At 50.5% G+C, this 21,968-nt stretch overlaps 1 protein-coding gene and 2 long non-coding RNA genes across 7 annotated transcripts in view; 2 read left to right on the top strand and 1 right to left on the bottom strand.

Moving 5' to 3' along the window:
• The window catches only part of UBASH3B (ubiquitin associated and SH3 domain containing B), a 145,968-nt gene that overhangs the window by 71,853 nt on the left and 52,147 nt on the right, over positions 1–21,968 (bottom strand). The window lies entirely within an intron of this gene.
• On the top strand, positions 512–5,332 carry LOC131486966 (uncharacterized). Its single transcript, XR_009249545.1, has 2 exons — positions 512–566; positions 3,100–5,332. It is a non-coding gene; the product is annotated as an uncharacterized LOC131486966 (long non-coding RNA).
• LOC131486967 (uncharacterized) lies at positions 12,923–18,431 on the top strand. The gene is made up of 2 exons (XR_009249546.1): positions 12,923–14,310; positions 14,491–18,431. It is a non-coding gene; the product is annotated as an uncharacterized LOC131486967 (long non-coding RNA).

Genomic DNA, 21,968 nt, shown 5'->3' with positions numbered 1-21,968 from the left:
GAGCTGTCAGCCCAGAGCCCGATGCAGGGCTTGAACTCATGAAGAGTGAGATCATGACCTGAGCCAAAATCAGATGCTTAACCAAATGAGCCACCCAGGTGCCCCTGAAGTATTTTCTTGGAGCTGCCCATCCCCCACCCACTTTGAAGCTGGTCGGTAGCTCCTACTTAACTGAGCCATAATCGACTGAACCTATTATGTCTTTGGGTCTTGCTTTGCCACAAAATCTGGGACCATTTAGAACGCAGAACTGAATGTTGTTCCTCTTTGCACTATGGATGCCAAGCGCCCAAGCAGACACTCAATAAATATTTATTGAATGAATAAAACAAAATGGAATCAAATGACATCTGCATGGATGCCAGGATGTATAGAGCATATGGCTTTAGAGAAATGTAATCCATATTACATCTTTTCCAGAAACCAGTTATTTCGGGTTGGAAATGAATTTAACCAAACCAGATGTCGTGGAAGACAGGAGAAAAAGAGAAATTGGGAGACAAATTAGGGGAATGGCTTCAGGGTTTTGCTCCCTTTCCAGGAAGGATGTGTTCTCCATCTTGTAGGTAAATGCCTTCGCGGCTTTATGGGAAAGGGCTACCCTTGAGCCACTGCCCAGCCCCAAACACAAGCATCCGTGCATCAAGACACATTGGTACAAAGCACGTGAAACAATCAATCCTCCAAATCAGGGAGGGAGCGGGGATGACAATTAGCCCTATTCTGGAAAGGAAACTTTTTGGAAGACGAGATTGTTGTTTAATTTTAGTACAGTACAGAACCGCAGGAAGCAAAACTAGCTCTCCTGAAAATCAGGCGAGAGCAAGGCCTTCGGGTACGCTACCAAGAGTGGGAGGGGAGGCAGGATGGGAATGGGAAGGACATTGACCGAAGAGTTCATTGTACGCTAACCACCATCCTGGATACTTGACATAAAATAATAATGCGCCAAAGAACCTTAGAGGTAAACAGTACCACCCCCACTCTCTTGATGGGGAAACTGAGTCTCAGCGAGGTTAAATGACCGAGGCAAGGTCGCACGCTCCCAAGTGGTTTTTTGCTCTGTCTTAAAACTCTTCCGTCGACAATCACAGCGTGGATAGCTTTTCCCTAAATCCTTCTCCGCTAGAGCCCATCCCTCCCTCCCTCCCTCTTCTGTTAATTTTCCTGAAACAAGGTGAGCTAGACGTATTCCTTTAAAACTGCCAGCGGCTCCCTTACATTCATAAAACAAAAACTCAAAGACTCCAACTCCATTCATGGTACATTCTCCATGAATGTACAGGCTCCGCCGGGAGAATGTACAGGGAGGCTCCGCTCCCCCCGTAACTCGTCCTGCCTCTTCGCAGCCATCAATCACACTTGACCGTGGTCCCGTCATACTTCCCGCCAGCTTCTTTGGCTCATGCCTGTCCAGTGTTGTTCCCTTTATCCCCACGAAAACCAATGCACCTTCTGCTGCACCTCCCCTTCTTCCTCCCTGCGAACGCCTCCTCACACCCCAATGATCCGCCCCCACCCTCGATCTCACTTTTCTTACTAGAAGCTACTGTAATCTGGCGCCTCGCCACTAAAACCGGCTCTAGAAACAGTGTGAAAAATAACGGCCCCTGTTTACTGAGCCTTTAGATGCTGATCTGAATACGGAACAGTCACGCCCAAGTGTAGGCGAGGCTCCGTGTAAAATTCAGGGACTTGTCTAAGGTCACTCAGTAAGTAGCAGTGAGAATCTGGGTCATTAGGGTCTGGTCCACCGGGCTTTTCGCATTGCAGTCTCTCGTGACTTCTCAAGAGCATTTCACGTCACTGACGCTCCCTTCACCGCTCTCTGGTTTTTACTGCCCTGACTCTACGCTTTTGGTTTTTCCTCGGATTTCCCTAGCTATACCTTCTCAGCTTCCTTTGTAAACTCGACTCCTCTGCAGGCACTTTGGTTGCTGGTATTCCTCGAGAGACTCTGTGCGGTTTTCCTTTACACATTCTGTGCGTTCTCTGTAGGAGATCTGAGCCATTCGCTGGGCTAAAAGTCCCACCTCTCCATTCCAATGTTGCCCTAATCCCTAGGTGCCACCCTTTTCTCTTTCTTAACCTTTGGGCTTCCATCACATGTCCTGGAATGTATAATCAGTACTTGAATCTCTTGCTTGTACCGAAACCTCGTGTATTCAAACACCAAACTCGCCTTGCCCCCTCCCAACCTGCTTCTTTCCAGATTCTTTTGGTTAATGCCACACCATCCACCCAACTTCCCAAGTTATAAGCTCCAGATCAACCTTGACTTCTCCACCCTTGCTTCCTTCTCAGATGCAATTAATCGCTAAGTCCTGTCCAGGTCTGCCTCCGAAATCGCACACCTGTTCTCTCCAATCTGCTGTCCCCTCTCGGTGCTAACCCACCGTCACCCGTCTGACTACTGCAACGGTGTGTCTGTCCTAACAGATCTGTTCCTTCCAGCTTTGCCCTTTGCAATGTATTCTCCAGTTATGCAATAATCTCATCACTCTTCTGCTTACAACCTCGATAGCTCCCTATACCCTTTGGGATAAGTCTCCAGAACCTTAACCTGGTAAATAAGCCTGTGTGATCTATTCCGGCCCCGCCTGGCCTTCCTTCGGGCCACTCCCCCTGCTCTTATGGGCCATTCACATTAGATTTCTTTCAGTTCCTTGAACATGCCTCATTTTCCCACCACCGAGCAAGCGGACACGTACTTCTCTCTTCGGGAACACTCCCCTACGCTGGTATCTCTACTCACCTGTCATGTCTCAGCTTAAACCTTCTGGGTTTGCTTTCCCTGATACCTCAGACTAATCTCTCCGTTGTTTATTCTCATGACAGCCCGTATTTCTCTTTTCCAGTATTCACCCTGCTTATAATTCCTTATTTAATGTTTTTTCTTCCTCCTTCTCATGTATATGTATTTGACTGCTATTCTCAGTGCCTGAGACCTACATGGCATGTGATAGATGCTCAGTAAAAATGAACAGCCTGGTGCAAACCCCCGGTGTGAAATCCTCCCGAGTCCCCCCCTGGCTTCTTCTATGCCCTCATAGCCCTTCGGTTTTCACTCAGCCTTGGTTAATATTTACTGTTTTATAGGTCTTCCTCCTGCGTGAGTTTATCATGAGCTTCTTGAGGAAGAAGACCAGGTCTTCATCCTTCACGGTGCCAACGATGTTTGTTGAATTGAAGCAGAAAGAGCTGAAAGCCTAAGCCCCGTACAAGTCCCCAGACAAAAAGGTCAGAAACGTGGAATGAGGCTGTGCTTTGGCAGATGTTAGCTTGTAACTGTCCACGTCAAACACTGGCCATACCAGTGAGGTGAACAGAAATTAGGAAACACTCACGGCTTCCCTCATCTTCCTCATGCCCAGTCCTCAAGCAGGAACCAAGGCATCCTGAGTGAGGCCGACTGCACTTCCTCTGCCCCACCTGCATGCTCCCCTGACTCGGGCCAGACTGTTTCTCACCTGCCGAGTCCGCTCTGGTTTCCCCTAGCCTTTCCTCCCTCTTGTACACCATCCTCCTTGCTGGCAGGGTCATTATTCTAGAACTTAGATTTGACCGTATTACCTCTGCTTAAGCCTTCGGACTCCCTGTTAACTGAAAGATATCATCTTTTCCACATGGCATCCGAGGTGCTCCATGGTGGTGCCCAAATCCGCCCTTCTAGACTCAACCCTGCCATTTTCCTCCCAGGCCCCCTACATCTCAACAACCCTGAACTCTCTCTCTCCCTCGATACGTCGTTTCCTTCCTTGTCTTTGCGCATGCTGGGCCCCTCTGCCCGGAAAACTGCTCCCCCTTCTCCACACATACATGTTCTCTACACACTTTTCTATATCCAGCCCAAATAGCTCTCTGTGCAACACAGTGGAGTTAATTGTTCCCACCAAGGCCTCATAGATCTGTTTGGGTATCCATTAAGCTGTGTGTTCGTTTACACAACCCAAAGAACATAGGACGATGTCTTTTACTTCTTTGATCTCCAACACCTATCCTATACTGGGTGCTCAAGAAATGTTGAATAAATAAAGGAATAAAGTCTCGGTCTTTGTGAGTCAGGTTGGTGGAACAGGCCTTCCTATCTGTCTAGGCTTTTGTTTCTTCCCTTAACTACAAGACGATGTATTTAGCCTTTCTTCATGACAAGCTGTTCTCGTTAGAGAAGAGTTATATTATTCTAGCTTTCAGTCACCCACTGGCTGATGGGTTATCCAATGGAAACTCTGTTGCCCGTCTACTATAAGAATTGCAAATGAAAGCAGCTTAGTGTGCTAAAAACAAGATCTTAAGTACATTCGAAGGGCAAATAAACAAATGGGGAATGTATGCCATTGGTATTATATGTGATTGCTTTAATGTCATTTTGCTAATAATTTATGCAGTTCCCCTTCTCTAGTCAACCCCTTAAGTGCAAATAATTGAGGGTTGTCAAAACATTTTCAATAACTCTGACCTTTGCACATACACAGTGAATAAGAAGGTGTAGAAAAATTACAGGCCTTCAAAAAGGGGAAAGGTTCACTCCTGAATTGCTTAAGAAATGACAAAATGAGTTCATATAAAGCTTGATAGGCAACAGGAAGTTAAAAAAAAAAAACCGTGATAAGGAAAGAGAAATGCTGACCCAGAAAAGATGATCTGAAAATGCAGAGGGAAACTTTTTTGACACAGATGTAATGTAAGATCATTGCTCTGAGGTGTTTTTTTTTTTTTTTTTTTTTTTTTTAAGATAGGGCTATAAAAGTGAGAATTGAACTCATGATTCTGTAAGACAAGCATGTCTGATGAGCGGGGGGAAATGGTTATTCACTCTACTGGAATTGCTTTAATGGAAACTTCTTGATGAGAGTTGTGTCTTAAAATACTCATCCAGTGATGAGGAGTTATTTCAAGATGTGAAGTCAAGGAGGTGGTTGCAGTGAGGTTCGTGTGTGAAGCACGCCATGTCTTTAGGATGCCGAGTGGAGCCAGATGAACAGTGTGCCAACAACTGTTCCCACTGGCCTTTTTGGACAGCTGGTTCCCATCCCAGTGACATACTGGCAGCCATCAGCAACTAGTAAATCTATGAATGCCGCCCAAGCAAAAGGGCGGGGTGAGGCCTTGAGCTCCTTCCTTTCTCCTTGGTAATCCCCATCTGCCCAGCAGAGTCCTTCCCTCTGGCTCAGCCGTCCTAAACTCTTCTCCGCTCTCGCTCTCTACTACAACAGTAGACAAGGCCCCCAGTAGACCTCCGGGCCTCCAGCCCGCTTTCTGTGCTCATGAGAACCAACAGCTTTTGAAGCGCAACTCTCAAGAGAGGAGAAATTAAATTTCAAGTGTCCAATTCGGCTGTCCCTGTTCCGGTGCGTCATTCAAGACCCAGGTCAATGTCCCCTCCTCTGATGCTTCTTCCAGTTCTCCCAGGCAGCAAGACACTACTTCTCCTGTGTTAATACGTTTCTGTACATGCCTCCACTTTCATAGACTCCTATCGCTACTATGGTAATCTGGTTGCACACCTTGGGTGCCCTTAAAGTCAAAGACTCCAAGTCTCCATTCCCCCAAGCCTAGCACAAGGCGTCTCAGTATGTGCCTGTGGAATGCATGTGCATATGAATACACTTCCGAATGAAGAGCAACCGTGGGCAGATTTTGTCTGTTGACATCCTTTTGAAGACAAGAGCCGAACATGTTGAATGGCAGCCATTGCCCATGTGAAACATGAATTTGGGCTGAGGTTTGGTGCAAGGTGCCTGAGCCACGTAAACAAGCAAACTGGAGGGCTGGGATTGGTTTCCAGTAACTTATCAGTGACATACTTGGGGATGTGAACACTCCCCTTTCCAAAGTCAATACCCAGTCCTTGCCAGACATCTTCTCCTGAAGCACTTATTAAACAGGGCGCCACGGAGCTCCAGAAATAAAGGAGCTTGAAGAAAGCACTTTGCATTTATGATGGTTTGGATTAAAATTTAACTGGGTCTGAGATGGACTGAGTGGGAAGCTAAGGTGAGTTTCCTAGTGCAAAGGGGAGCTCATTTTCTGTTTGTGTGAGGTTACCTATGTGTTCACCCCACCCCTACACTCGCTCCCCATATCCACAGTCCTTTCTCAATTCCTATTTAGCACAAGGCTTTGGATCTCTAAAGAGAGGAAGGCCCATTACGTAACCCATGTGGGTGGGAGACATTGACCCTGATATGCCAAAGGCCTTTAAAACCTTCTGTTTGATATGATGTAGGTACAGTGGTGGGTACACCATAATAGGTCAGAAATTTCAATCCTATTCATTGGAAGAGATGGAAAGGTTTCACGGGCGGGAGAGAAGGAGGGAAGGTAGAATTCTAGCACTAATTTGAAGAGAAGGAGCCATTTGGGGAAACTAGAAGTTTAAAAATAGCTCACCTTTGGGGCACCTGGGTGGGTCAGTCAGTTAAGGGGCCGACTCTTGATCTCTGCTCAGGTCGTGATCTCACAGTTTGCGAGATCAAGCCCTGTGTTGAGCTCTGTCCTGACAGCACGGAACCTGCTGGGGATTCGCGCTCTCTCTCTCTCTCTCTCTCTCTCTCTCTCTCTGCCCCTCCCCCACTTGCTTGCAAGAGCTCTCTCTCAAAAAAACTTAAAAAAAAATAGCTCAACTTTTTAGGTCTTATGGCTAATCCTTATCAAGTGGCATCCATAGGAATGAGCATAGGAATGGGCATAGGAAATTTCAGGGGAAGACTTTTAGGATAAAGTTGTTGGCATACCCAGGCAACCCTCACTTTAAGGCTATTTTAAATGGGCTTGTCGGCTGATATAATTGAGGCTTGTTGGGAGCTGGAAGAGGGGTGGTGGGAAAACCATGATTTCATCTCCGTTATAAACACAGGAAATAAGTGTGCCACGGAAGGACTTCATAGGTTGTGTTTTACAAGCTGCGGGAAATGCCATGGGCGAACCTAAGCCTTCCTTACGGTGAGATGAAGTCCAGCCAGGAGCAAAATTCCTGAGTCTCAGTTAAGATATTGGTACCTAAAATGTGAAGAGTAGAAAGGGAAGCCTGGGGAAGCCTGGCTGACTCAGTGGGTAGAGCCTGTGATTCTTGATCTTGGGGTTGTGAGTTCGAGCCCCATGTTGGATGTAGGAAAAAACAAAAAAAGGGAGGTCCAGATACCCCCTGTCTAAATGTTTGAAAGTAACAAATCAAGTGAACAAACTGGTCAATTAAATAGGTCTTACCCTCCTACTTGACAAATATCCCTTCATAACGGCCTGATTAGATTTCTCAAGCTGCTTGGCATTCTGTGCAAGAGATAGCAGCCAACAACCCCGGATTCCTCTCTACCTGTGGTGTGCCCCCATCCACATTACACTCTGCCCCTGGCTTCTTTGGGTACCAAGAGGGGCCCCACATGCACGTGGATGGACACCCCAGGAGTATGTCAAAGCTCTGTCTGTACCTCCACGAATAGCTGCACCTCGGTCATCCTCAGGGTTAGAAGTATCTGTCCTCAGGAGGCCAGACATGAGGAAGAAACCCAAGAAACGGGTTCTCAGTCATTTGGGTCTCCAATACCCCATATGTAGCATTTCTGTCGGGAGCGGCGAGGGGATACCTGGGAGGACACGGGCTCCAGGCAAGCAAATCTCCGTGAACCTAAGGAGTCTTCATCTATACTAAAGGGCATGGCCACAGGAAGCCCAGAATGGAGACTTCGGGTCAAGAGCAGGTCCAGGTACAAAAGCTTCATGAACGAGTCACGTGAGGGAGAGCAAAGGGAAATGAACTAGGAAGAGTGACATCCCTACGTTGTACAGGCTGTGCGTGACTGCGGATCCTTCCGTAGAACTATCGGCGGGCGGAAGTAGCGACAGGGTCACGGTTGGGGGTGTGGGGGAGAGGAAAGGGTCAGATAGGGACCGAGGGGTGAGGAAGGAATCAGATATATGGATCGCAACGTGCTGAAGAGATAAGTTCTGTGGCACAGCGTTGGTAATGCATTTCGTGACAGCTGAGCGAGAGAATCTGCCTCGGGATGGGCCTCTCTGGGGGAGTCTGAGGGGCCAGCCTGTGGCAGAAATGGAACCAGAGACGGCACTTGTGTCCACCTGGCAGCCGCTTCCAGAGACAGGGGTGAGCTGGGCATCGGTGACATCACAAAGACAGATGTGCTCAAGAGGAAGCGTCCCGGTCCTCCCGGGTATCCTCTGAGATAAGTAACTAGGAACTCAGGCCAATTACTCTGGGGCCTCCGTACCCTCGTCCTGATCCGGTCAGCCATGCAGCACCAGCCCCCGTTCTGTCAGGAAGGGGTTTCGCTGAAAGTAGGGAGGGCAAGGGTAGACCCCCAGGCCCTATTTTTATTTTATTTATTTTTTTTTTCCAACGTTTTTTAAATTTTTTTATTTTTTTTATTTTTGGGACAGAGAGAGACAGAGCATGAACGGGGGAGGGGCAGAGAGAGAGAGAGAGGGAGACACAGAATCGGAAACAGGCTCCAGGCTCCGAGCCATCGGCCCAGAGCCCGACGCGGGGCTCGAACTCACGGACCGCGAGATCGTGACCTGGCTGAAGTCGGACGCTTAACCGACTGCGCCACCCAGGCGCCCCGCAGGCCCTATTTTTAAAGAAGACTGTTTATTCTGGAATTTTCCAGACACATACAAAAGCAGAGGGTATTGTATGACAACCCCACCCCGACCCCTTCAACGATTAACCATGATCAACGTTTTGTCAAACCGTTGGTCTATTCCCCGGCTTTCTCTCCCCCCTGGAATATTATTTTATTTTGTTCTACTTTAAATGTTTGCCCATCTATTTTTGAGAGAGAGAGAGAGAGAGCGCACACAAGCAGGGGAGGGGCAGAGAGAGAGAGAGAGACGGAGACGCAGAATCGGAAGCAGGCTCCCAGCTCCACCCGGTCAGGGATCCCAACGTGGGGTTCAAACCCACAAACCGTGAGATCATGACCCGAGCTTAAGTCAGATACTTAACCAACTGAGCCACCCAGGGGCCACCCCCTGCCCCCCGCCCCCCGCCAATATTTTAAAAACAACCCAGACACCAGTATGCATCGCTAATGACTGTTTTTGTCTTTAACACAATCACTGTGCTATTATCACACCTGACATTCACTATCATTCCCTAATATCACTGAATGTCAAATCCACATTTATGTTTCCCTAATCGCCTCCTAAATGTCTTTTTACATTTAGTTTGAATAGGAGTCAGACAAGGTCCTGGCCATATTTTACCAGAATGGAAAGCCCCACTTTTTTTTTTTTTTTTAGTGTTTATTTATTTTTGAGAGAAGAGCATGAACGAGTGGGGGGCAGAAAGAGAGGAAGACACAGAATCTGAAGCAGGCCCCAGGCTCCGAGCTGTCAGCACAGAGCCCGACACGGGGCTCGAACCCACGAATCGTGAGATCAAGACCTGAGCCGAAGTCAGAGGCTTAACCGACTGAGCCAGCCAGGCGCCCCGGAAAGCCCTTCTCTGTGGCTTTATGAACTAGAATCTCTCATACACCTTATCCCGAAAACCATTCAGCACCTCAGCTGAACAGAGCCGTAAGGTCAAAACTGATGAGCCTTCATCCTGAGAGTTCTGGACTCTCCAGAAAGATGTCCCCAGTGGGTGCTCGCAGGCAGCTGAGCCCTGGCTGCCTTTGAACAGCTCACTGTGTGGGACTCACACTCTGCAGGCCGAGTGTGAGAACCACTGTGCAAAGCTTGCGAGCACTTGCAGGATTTGGGGCACGGAGCATCAGCAGACATTCGGTGAGAGTGTGCTCCCGCGTGCTCTGGCACGCCTTCCGCTTTTCAGGATTTGCTCTTTCTAGTTAAAGGGCAAAAGCAAGCCACATGGGGTGCCCCAAAGGGCCAAAAACAAGGACTGTGGACAATTCTCTCTCTGCTTCGCCTGACCGTGTGGCCATGAATGCAAGCCTCTCACCCATCAGTCTCTTCGTGTCTGAGACGAGAGGGAGGGACTCTGAAATCCCGAAGACCCTCCAGCTCTCTATCATCCTGCAATGCTCAGCTCAGGAGGCACCAAGCGGCCTCTAGATTTCTGGCACTGAGATAGACGGGAGGAGTATGCAGATGCCTCTTCTCTTAGACTATCAACTCTTTATGGGCAGGGGCCGTGTCTTATTCTGGCATTACCGGATTCCAGCAAAGTGCCACGCACGTAATCGGCACTCAATCGATGATGTCGTTGAGTGAAAAACAACCCCACGACCAATTACTGAATATTCACGATGAGCCAGACGTGGCGCGGGGCTAGGGTTCACAAATATCTCCCTGGAGAGGCTAATGTCTCGAGGGGGAGCCGTTCAGTGGAGAAGGAAAGTTATCTAACGAACGGAAGGGGTTGTGGGCCGGAAGAGCTCAGACCCAGAAATATACACATTGCGCCGTTCGCCCCCATATACGGGTTTCCTGCTCCTCACGCTGAACGAACCCCAGAGAATCCAACAGGAGCACAGTAGAGAGTGGTCCCAGCAAAAAGGAAGTGCAGAAAGCCGTCCGTGCCAATTGACGGAGGGGAACACCTGCCAAGCAGCAGCCAGAGCCCTTTTAAGGGTCAGTCTTCCCAAAGGGAGGCCCACAGGAACGATGCAGATCGCTAAACACTCCATCAGTGAACCCAAGGATTCTCGCGTCCTCCTGAAAACCGAGGACAGATTCACACAGGACAACTGTGTAGTTCCCGTTCGCCACGAGTGAAAACTACCAGGCAGGAGTGGGTCCCGACTGCGAGGTGAGGGCTGGGAGCCCTTGGCACAGGGAACGGGCCTCGCTGGGAGAGGAGGGTGAAGAAGAGACTATTCCACGTCCCTCCGGGTCCTTATGCAGGACAAGGATTTCTTGAATTCACAAAGCTGGCGCTTGGCAAGGTTTAAAATCATGATCCAGCAGTAAGGTCCTCAAAACCAGGTCCACGTCTGGGAGACAGCGGCTTTATGTGCTACCTAAGCACCAACATGAACCTACTGCCTAGAAAAGACCTCCAGGAAGCTTTCCAGTAAAACAAAACCCAAGTCCCTTTCAAAACATTGACCAGGCTCTGTGGATTCCAGGCATTGGCATCACCGACCTTCCTCGCCTGGTCCGCATCCCAGGGGCCTCTCCTCACACCGTCCAGCCGGCATGCTGTGCAGAACGGTTAACTCCTGACGTTGGGACCGGCAGTCCCCGACGGTGTCACTAAAGTGTGATTTTAGAACCAAAGAGATCTTCAGAGATCATCTAATCTAGCCCCTCCGCCATTTCACAGACAACTTCCTTCCTGAGTCTCTCCCGCAACCCTAGAGGACGCGGAAAGTTCTCTCTACAGGAAGCAAAGGTGCCCTGTCTTTCTGGCCGGGAAGAGTTTGCCATTCTAGCCAGTTAACAGCCAGCTCTGGCTCACTGCTGCCCTGTGATTGGGACTCTGGAAGTTTCTGTGCACCTCAGCACACGCAGTGGGAAAAATAAAGAACTTTGCCAACAGATACCACGAAAAACACTCGACTCTGGACGCGGGCAGGCGGGAGGACCCAGCAGGTTGGAGCTTAAAATCAGATACACACGGCCCCAGCAGAGAGTACGGCTGCCAATTGAGACTCAGAAGTTTTGCGAGGAAAAGCTGGAGGGGAGGAAAAAAATTAATAAATAAATAAATAAACTAACAACTTGTTAACAATTTGCAGTCAACATTAAAAAAAAAAAAAAGGATCCTGGGATTGGAGAACAAGAGGAAATATTTCACTGAGAAATCAAAACAGAACCAGTGTGAGAATCCCTTCCACCAGAAAGCTCAAAGCTGTTTATGAATGTGAAATTAATTATGACTTTCCCCCACGGGAGCCAGGGCGGACAGAATATGGCCCCTATTTTACGTAGCAGGGAGACAAAGTCACAGCACAGCCTCCGCTCCCCTTTGTTCTATTCTAGAAGGAATGACCGGACGAGTCCGAAATTCCTTAACAAGTACAATTTTTGTGTTTCAAAGAGGTCGTTCATATTCTCCCTGGAGCAGATACATATTCTAAAGAAGAAAGGGGGGTACAGGAAGAATCTAAGCTCGTATTTGCATAAATAAATGCCAGAAGGGTACCCAAGAAAATGAGTAAGGGTGGTTTCTCGTGGGGGCGCCTGGCTGGCGCGGTCGGTTACATGTCTGACTCCTGGTTTGGGCTCAGGTCATGATCCCACAGCTCGCGGGTTCCAGCCCCGCACTGGGCTCCACGCTGTTAGCACAGAGCCTGCTTGGAATTCTCGCTCACTCCTTCCCCTGTTCCCTCCCTCTCTCAAAATAAATACACAAACTTAAAGAAAGAGCGGTTTCTTGTGGCAGGGCTGGGGACAAAAGGATGGACGGGCATAGGAGCAAGCCTGGCAACGCGTAACTTCTTCGGTCACTTTGCTTTTTGAATGACGAGGACACTCCCTTCGTTAAATAATAAAGTTAAGTGCAAATGTCTTTGACACAGAGAGAAAACCAGCGATGCATGGACGGACCCCCAGCTTTCCTTTTGAGTAGGCTACATTTTGGGGGGCTCAGTATATAGTACACGGCTCCTACGTTATCTAAAGATGAGGTAGGGAGAGGGGCAGTATGTCCTGCTCAAGGTCACCCGGAAAAACTCTCCACAGCCTTGCCTGCCGGCCACAGTGGGCATTGGGCGCTCTCCAAAAGGGTGGCTGCCCAACACCCACGTTTAACAAGGGTGAGAAACTCAGGTCATTCGGCGGCTCTGTACTCCTCATAGCAACCAGAATGATTTTATTAAAAGGCACACTCGAGGGGCGCCTGGGTGGCTCAGTCGGTTGGGCGGCCGACTACAGCTCAGGTCACGATCTCGCGGTCCGTGGGTTCGAGCCCCGCGTCGGGCTCTGTGCTGACAGCTCGGAGCCTGGAGCCTGCTTGGGATTCTGGTTGTCACTCTCTCTGTCCCTCCCCTGCTCACACTCTGCCTCCACCTGTAATGCCTTGCCCCTTTCTTCTACCTGGAGGATTCCTGCTCATGCTTTAAAATCAAATGCCATCGCCTCTAGCTCCGGCTTAGCCCCAGCCCCTTCATGGCACACGGTTCTCCGGACGTCCCGTTACCGCACTTCCCACCTGCCTGGGCGACTTTACGTGGCAATAATCCATTTCTGTGTCTGCCTCCCAGTGAACTGTGCAATCCTACGAGGCGGCGCCCATGGTTGTCCTTTGTGCCACAGTGGTGGCCCCAGAATGTGATGTTTGCTGCGCAGCAGAGACCCTAGCAGCCCCTTGCACGCGCCTGCCTCCATTCTAAGTACCCCGCGATGCTCACCATTATAACCCGAGGCAGTGGGTACCAGCGTCAGCGCGACCCTACAGATGAGGAAACCGAGGCACGGCGACATTAAAAAGTTACGAGGCCATTAGGTGGCACAGCCAGATTTTGAGTCCAGGAAATCTGCCTCGAGAGCCCTAATTTTTAACCAGGATGCCATAATGCCTCCAAGTAAATAAATGAATAAAGTAACTGGAAGTCACTGGACTCCTCCTAAGGCCAAGGTCCTCTGGGTTTCAACTTCTGAATTCCCAAGAACAGCAGCCACACTGGGGATCGGGGCGAGGAGGGCACCTGCGAAGTCAACCCAGCCTTTCGGCTGCAGGGGCTCAAAATGGTACAGGCCCGGCCGGAACCAAAGAGCCCAGCGCTCTGGTTACTTGTCCAAGCTGACATGTCCTCACCCACAAGAACCAGAAAATCCACTCAGAGTTTCCCATACCCACCCCCAGGGCCACCCTGCATCCTTCCCATTATAAGGAAACTTGAGATTCTGAGGTTTCTTCCTGAGGAGCTAGTTCCAAACACAACGCACATGGAAAAAGAGGCAAGATTTACCACCGACTCTCCACGCCAGTGGCCAGTGGTTTCTGCCTATGCACTTCAGGATTCTTTCTTGGAATTGGGCTGACGGATCTGTGGGGGCATGAAGGCCTGTCTGGGGCCCCCACCCCACTCAGCTGCTGATGGTGTGGCTCCCTCAGGGTGAGGCTGGCCTGTCTACCATTGTTGCCTCACAGCCCAGATAACCAATATGGTCGGAAGCCCCAAAATGCTGCCTCAAGGGCCTGTACTCTCACTCTCTTCTCCAAACCTGCTCAGAGCTGCCCTCGGGGAAGAAGAGTTGGATCTGGTGAGTAAGACTGCTGGTAAGCAGTCAGAATATGAGGAGAAACCAACACCCCCAGGCTGACAGAGAGATGGGAGAACGAGTCTCCAGGGGGCGAGCACAGAGGAAGGTCGGACTCCAGCTTGGGGACCAAGGCCGTGGGCTGGACCCCACCATTCCCTAACTGAGAGCCTCGCAGTAAGTTATTTACCGTATTTGAGCCACATCTGCAAAAGAGGTTAACAGCTTCCTCATGTGTTGTGAGGAACAAACGAAATATTATATACAAAAGGCCTTTGTAATCTAAACAGTGGTTTCCAAGCCTCATTAATTGTCAGGATTGCCAAGGATTTTTTTTTTTCCCCTCTTAAATTACAGATTTCTGGATCCTTCTCAAACCTACTGAGTTACATTCTCCAGAGGAAGCATCCAGGAATCTGTATTTTCAAAGACCGCCTCCCCCCCCCCCCGCCCCCCGCCCCGGATGCTTCTGAAGCACAACCACAATTATACAGCACCGTACAAAGGTTGGTGTTGCTGCGATTCTGTGGAGAGATAGCAGGTCTGGGTACTATGCTAAGAGGGAACCCTCTAGAGCTGCCTGAGTTCCAAGTGGAGGATTTCTAAGGGGTGTCACTTCACGACGGAGGTCCAGGGAAGAAGTCCAATGAATTTAGGGAATCCGTGAACTCGGGGAGTGCAGCTCTCCACGGACGTGTAGATGGTTCCTTCTGCCTTCAAACGTTCTCCTGGCAAGAGAACAGCCCCCTAAATACACAGAGGCACGCAGACAGTGCCCCTCTGTCTCAGAACCTGCAGAAGCTATAAGTTCCAGAGGGATACCCACAGTAGAAGCCAACCGTCAAGTGTTTGAGGCTACCCAGGAGTACAAGGGAGAACCAGGCGGGCACCTGTCCCTACTGAGGGGAGCGCCCGATGCCGAAGCGAAAGTCCTGCATAGCCAGGAAGCGAGAGCAGAAGCCCTGGGACCTGGAGCCCGCCGGGCCCCCCACCAGGACCAGCGATGAGCAAACCACTACCCTCTCTTGTGCCTCCGGCTTTCATCTGTGAAACGTGGACACAACTTGTCCGCTACAGGAAGCTTCCGTGAGCATCAAATGAAATAACGGATGTGAAGGGTTGCAGGGCATTACGAAAAGCCGTGCAAATACAACGCAACGTTTCTGTTCTTCCAAAGGAGCAGGACTACCGCACCCTCCCACAAACACGAAACTTTTCTCCAAAGAACCAGAAGTTTGTGCAACCGATTCGTTCAATACCAAGTAGCCTCTGTGAATCTCATGCTTCGCCTCCCCGAGGAAAAGAAGCCTCACTCCCCTAAGAGACCGCCCCAAAGAAGCGCATAGCTTGCCGCTGGATCTCACCCACCGCGGGACCCCAGTGCAGGTGGAGTGCACTAACCGACGTGGGAGGGGAGGGGTGCTGCAACCTCGAAGAGGTTATGTTAGGTGACTTCGAAAAGAAGGGTTAAAAGTGAAAGAGATCCTGGAAGGCTTTTCAAAACCACTAAGTAACAAATGTAGCTCCCACCTCCCACCCACGCACCACTGGAAATAACTTTAAATAATGCATCTGAGAATGTCTGCAGAACAGGCAGTCTGGATTAAGGCCTTTTGAAGGGATGGCGTTCCAACAAGGATCCTTTCAGGCACATCATCATGAGAACCACTGAATTCTCAGGCAAGTTCACCCTGACAAGTATCTTTAGCCAAGACTGGCGACATCGCTGAGATCTTGGCGTGCTAACTCCCCCCACGTGGAAAAAGACTTTATGGCCAAAAAGGCCTGGGAGCCCTCCCGGCCACTGCGTTACCCCAACTCTTACCCCAACAGTGTTGTGTGGAAGGCTCGCCTACTCTGTGTGACCAGAATTCCATAAAGAGCCTGGCTGGTCGCTGGGATGTTGTAGAAACGCGGCCATCGCCATTTACTCTCTTTAACAAGCATCGATCGAACCCCTACCTTGTGCCGGGCGCTGTTCTGGCCCTTCGGGATGCAGCGGGGAACAAAACATACACAAATCTTCGCCCTCGTGCAGCCTGTGTTGTTGGACAGAGGGCGGACAAGAAATACGTAGATATACGCCCGTGCCTTCCAGCAAGTATTTTGGACAGGAGTAAGGAGGGAACGGTGGGAGGGACTCCCTGTCCTACGCAGGGTGGTCAAAGATCACCACCGGTGAATCCGGGAGGGAGCGAAGCATGCGGCCATCTGCGGGAAGAGCCTTCCTGGCAGAGATCAGCGGGCACAAAATGCTCCCGCCAGTGGCACACTGAATGCACTCCAGCAACAAGCAGTAGGGCCTGAGGCTTCCGTTGAATGAGCAAGGAAGGTGACGGAGAGAAGATTGACAGGTAGCAAGGGAACACCCCCGGTAAGGACTTGCAGCCTTCAGATTTTTACCTTGACCGTGATGGAGAAAACATGGGGGGCATTTGGGGGTGGTGGAGTAGTACAATCTCTCCTATGCTTTAGAAGGATCTCGGTGACCGAGGTGCCTATTTGCACCCTAAGGAGATGCTGAGCACAGAGGCTGGAAAACACGAGAGGGGCCTGGGCTGGGGACGGAATGGAGGGGCTGTCAGCCCATGGCTGGTATTCGAAGCCAGGAGTCTGGATGAGACAGAAGAGAAGAGGTGCGTGTCTCGGCCGGGGGGGCCTCCAACTCTCACAGCGAGCGGACAGGAACCTGCACAGGGGTCAGGGCAGAAGCAGCCAATGGGGTAGGGACACTCAGAACTGACTCCCGGCCGCCCCGGGTCTGCCGCAAGCGTCTCTCTCTCAAAATAAACAAAGATTAAAAAAAAAATTTTTTTTCATGTTTAGTTATTGTTGAGAGACAAAGCATGAGCGGGGGAGGGGCAGAGAGAGAGCGAGACACGGAATCCGAAGCAGGCTCCAGGCTCCGAGGTGTCAGCACAGAGCCCGACGTGGGGCTCAGAATCACGAACCACAAGATCATGACCTGAGCCAAAGTCGGACGCTCCACCGACGGAGTCACCCAGGCGCCCCAGAAGTTTAATTCTTCTTCAAGACTCCGTTCTTAATGCTTTAGGTTTTGCAAGAAGAGAAACAGCTAGAATGATCTCTCCAGCTGCTAACGCTGTCACTGCCTTTGCTTACAGGCTCCCTGGCTCATACGATGGGATAGGTGCTGGGTTCTGATGAGCTAATGCATGACACAAGTCTTTTGATCTCAGAGACTTACTTGGAGGAGGTGGAGGGAGAAGGAATATAATCCTTTTCAAGACTTTCACGTGAGGGGCACCTGGGTGGCTCCGTCGGTGAAGTGTCCGACTTGGGCTCAGGTGATGATCTCACATCACGGTCTGTGGGTTTGAGCCCCGTGTCGGGATCTGTGCTGATAGCTCAGAGCCTGGAGCTTGCTTCGGATTCTGGGTCTCTCTCTCTCTCTGCCCCTCCCCTGTGTCTCTGTGTCTCTCTCAAAAATAAACATTAAAAAAAAAAAAAAAAAGACTTTCAGGTCCTTGAAAGCTTCCTCAGTGGTTTCTTTTCTGCCACTAACGTCACTAAAGTGACTCTCAGATTCCCACATACTCCAGAAAGTTTCCCGGGTCAATTTAGCACAGACACAGGATCGTGGACACTAGTGCGCATCTAAACCAAGCCCCTGAAGAGGACAACGAAGCTCAGAGAGAGGACTGACTTTCTGTCCCTCCCCATGATTAGCTGTGTGGTCTCGGGCAGTTACTTTCAACCTCAGTGCGCTAGTCAAGGCATCTGTAAAATGGGCAATTACAAGAACACCCGCCATCTTGGGTTCTGATGAGAATTAAGATCGTCGTTACGTGCGCGATTCTTAGAACGGTGGCTGGCACGTGCTACGTGCTCAACGGTGTCATCCTTAATTTCTATCGCACAAGTCCCTCAGAGGGTTTGTGTCGGAGGAGCAGGGTCATAAGGCAGTCCGACCTGACACAAACCCTGACACACAACCTTATCCTTCCCTCCACAAAAGGCACAACCACCGTGAGTGAGCTTTTGATCTCTGCCCCTCTGTGATTGCTTTATCCACTCTAACGGAAAAGATTTTCTGTATCCCACACTATGAATTAAAAAGGACTATTATCGGGGCGCCCGGGTGGCTCAGTCCGTTGAGCGTCCGACTTCGGCTCAGGTCACGATCTCACGGTCCGTGAGTTCGAGCCCCGCGTCGGGCTCTGGGCTGACAGCTCAGAGCCCGGAGCCTGTTTCCGATTCTGTGTCTCCCTCTCTCTGACCCTCCCCCGTTCATGCTCTCTCTCTGTCTCAAAAATAAATATACATTAAAAAAAATTTTTTTAAAAATAAAAAGGACTATTATCAAGGGTCTGAGGAGCGTTTTGCTATTTGCTTTTACAAAGATCATACTCAAGCCTCACACAGTCCCCTGCGGCAGCTCAACTATCCCATTTCACAGGTCAGGAGGGTTCAATCTCGTGCCCAAGGTCACAGGGCTGTAGGTGGCAGAGCTGGGAGTCAAGTCCCTGGGACCCCAGAGCCTCTCTCCTTCCACAAGCCCGCCCAGCACTGAATGGTGACACCAGGTACAAAGGGGTCAGTGATCCGCCCACAATCTGAGGCTCTTGGGCCTTGTTAGGTTGTTTTGAAACAAGGAAAGCCGGTCCGCCTGACTAGATTCTGTTTTTTATTTATTTTTAAGAGGCTGTGAGCTTTGTGTTTATTTTTTTAACGTCTTATTGATTTTTAAGAGAGAGAGAGAGAGCGAGCACGTGAGCAGGGGAGGGGCAGAGAGAGGGAGGGAGAGAGAGGATCTGAAGCGGGCTCTGCACCGAGAGCCCGACGCGGGACTCGAACCCACGCACTGCAAGATCGTAACCTGAGCCAACGTCAGACACTTAACCGAGGGAAGCGCCCAGGAGCCCCTTGCGCTGCATTTTAAAGCCCTGACTAGGCAGGTACGTATGCGTCTACTGTCTCGGAGAGGTCTGAGACCCAGGTGAGAAACCCGCTTGCAGCTGTATTCATTCTCACCGCACAGCTCACAGGGAGGGGCCGGGCTGTCGCGGGTAGGAGGGGAAGGGAACAGGAAATCATTTGCTGGTGGTTGACCAGGCCCCCTGTGACTTCTCTGAGTTACAGAAGTGCCACCAACAGTCACGGCAGCTCCCGAGAACCACGAGCATCTTGGGGTCAGCCAGAAGGCACCTGTGGTGACAGCACGGGGTGTGGCAGTGGAAAATAACACAATCTCCAAGGGCCCGTTTCCCACTTTGTGAACACAAGAGTACTAGAAACGCTAATTTTAACCGCCATGCCCCCAGCCCCCTCCGAGGGCGACCGACACTTATAGAAGCGTCTTTGCTATTTGTAGGGTTTCTCCCTCTACTGATCTGGAGCCACAGCCATGCCCAATGCACATGGTGGAGGCCACAGGGTCCAGATGGCCTGGGTGGGGGTGAGGCCACCCCGTCCCCACCCCATCTCCGCCGCTGCCAAGATATCTCGTCCCCTGCTAGATTCTAATGGGATTATCTCGTTGGGCTACAGCGTCCAATCACTTCTCTAGGGCTGAAGGGGGGCGGGGGGACCCGACAGTCCCACTGTCAGCCAGCCTCGGGTATGGCAGCTCCAGGGCCAGACAATGAGGATCCGGAAGGTAGGCCTTCCAAGGAAGCGGAAGAGACAAGTTCTCTGGGCCTCCCCCGTCTTATGCGAAGACTCCAGGGGGTCTGGCTGTTATTTGCAGATCATTCTGGGACCCGGCGGACAGGGTTGTCTGCCTTATGGAGGCAGGCCATAGGGGAACTCCAGGAGATGGGGCTGGTCCCAAGAAGAGCCCTGATCCTGAGCTGCTGGCGAAGATTGCACAGTTTGGGACGCGGGAGCCTCAGCTGTGCTATGGGAAAATGAGGCAGTAGAGGGAGGGAAGGAGAGGAGGCTGTAATGGCCAGGACCCCACCACCACACGGCATTTCTGCGTCACAGAGGGCCACTGTGACAGCAACAGGAGACTCCACCTCCGGGTCCCCTCTGCACGGTCCCCACGCCGCTAACCCCCATGCGGAGAGGTGAGGGAGTACCGGCGTGGAGAACAGGGAAAGAAGCCTTTGCCATCTCCCCCACCCTTGGAACGTTTTCAAAAGAGAGGAAAGTGGAGTTTTGACTACAGTTCAAGGGGGTGAACTCCATGACCCCTAGTCTTCGAGGGAGGGGCGCCGTCTCTGTCGCAGATGGTCCCGCGGCTGGGGGGTGGGGAGCCACCCTCTCTTTGTGGTTTGCAGAACCTGGCAATGGCTAGGAAGCCATATGTTGTGTTCTGAGACTCCAGCATAAACTTCTGCTGGATGTTTGGATTTGGGTTGTTTAATTATTCCCTGTTTGGGGAGAGAGAGAAAAAAAGGGGGGTGTGTCCATGTGTGCGCTTCGAAGGGGGTGGGGACGAGGAGGGACAGCCGTTGCCTTGACGGGCTTTCTGAGCAGGGTTTCGCCAGCAAGGTCCGCGGTGTCCTCTAGGGAGCCGATGGGGTAAACGGCCCTAAAGATAATAGTTCAGCTGATACGACACCAGTCACGGGGGGTCTACTGAACCGCAAGCTGTCTGGGGGATCGCTGCGGAGCTTAATAAAGCAGCCCATGTGCCCGCTTCATTCTTAACAGACACTGACAGGAGCGCTCCGATCGGTCCCAGAAAGAAAGATCGGTCCCAGTCTTTCCAGATGAAAAAAAAAAAAAAAAAAAAAAAAAATCGCACCCCCAACTGCCAGTCAGCGATGAGAAATACCATTTCTTGAATGTTAACTGATCTCCCAAGCACCACTTTCAATCGTCAGAATTCTGTCATAGAGCTGCTATTATTCTCCATACCCACTTTCCAGATGAGCAAAGGAGAAGGTAAGTCATCTGTACGAGGTTATGCCCGCAGCGTGTGGGATCTGCGCTCGAACTCAGGTTTGCCTGCTACCTCTGCTCTTGGCTACTATCCTACCCTGCCGTCCCATCACCAGCTGGCAATTTCCATGCTGGACTCCGGCAGCTGCCACAGCCTCACTTGTGACCCAAGGCTAGAGGTAGGAAGCACACTTATGAAGGGTTTAAGCTTAACCCCTACCGGCCATTAAGATCTCCAGTGTTAGGGGTGCCTGGGTGGCTCGGCTGGTCAAGCGTCCAACTCTTGATCTTGGCTCAGGTCATGATCTCGTGGTTCATGAGTTTGAGACCCGCGTTGTGCTCTGCACTGACAGTGCGGAGCCTGCTTGGGATTCTCTCTCTCTCTCCCTCTCCCTCTGCCCCTCCCCTACTTGTGCACTGTCTCTCTTTCAAAATAAATAAACATATATATATATATATATATATATATATATATATATATATATATATTTAAGAAAGTCTGGGGAATAATAAAGTTTAAGAAAGAAAAAGATCTCTGGTTTTACTGATGAGGAAACAGAGCATCACAAGTAATTTGTTCAAAGGCACACAACAAAGCCACAGCCCAGCCAGGAATCAGCAATTCAATCAGGAGTTCGATCCTATGTTTTCTCCATTTTATCGCCCGGTCTCTGGACCAGGTGCCTGGAGGAAGAGGTCTGCCTCTCTATCGCTTCACATAGTAAAGCCAAGGTAGGAAAGGAAGCTCAGATTTTCTTAAAGGTTGCGTAAATATGTTTAGCTGGGATCTTGGAAAAGACTTGAACCTGAAGCCCACTGGGTTGCAACTTCAGGGAGGCAGATTTGCGAAGAACTTCCTAATCATCAAACGTGTCAACGAAAGAATGGGTTGCCTTGTGGGGTGGACAGCTCCACAATGATGGAGAAGTTCAAGCACAATCTTGGTGAACCCCTGGTGATCCTGGAGAGGAAATCCAGTGACC

The sequence above is a fragment of the Neofelis nebulosa genome, chromosome 10 (genome assembly GCF_028018385.1).
Source record: "Neofelis nebulosa isolate mNeoNeb1 chromosome 10, mNeoNeb1.pri, whole genome shotgun sequence".
Lineage (NCBI taxonomy): Eukaryota > Metazoa > Chordata > Mammalia > Carnivora > Felidae > Neofelis > Neofelis nebulosa.
The sequence above is the reverse complement of the archived record's forward strand: the minus strand, read 5'-3'. Positions and strand labels throughout refer to the sequence as shown.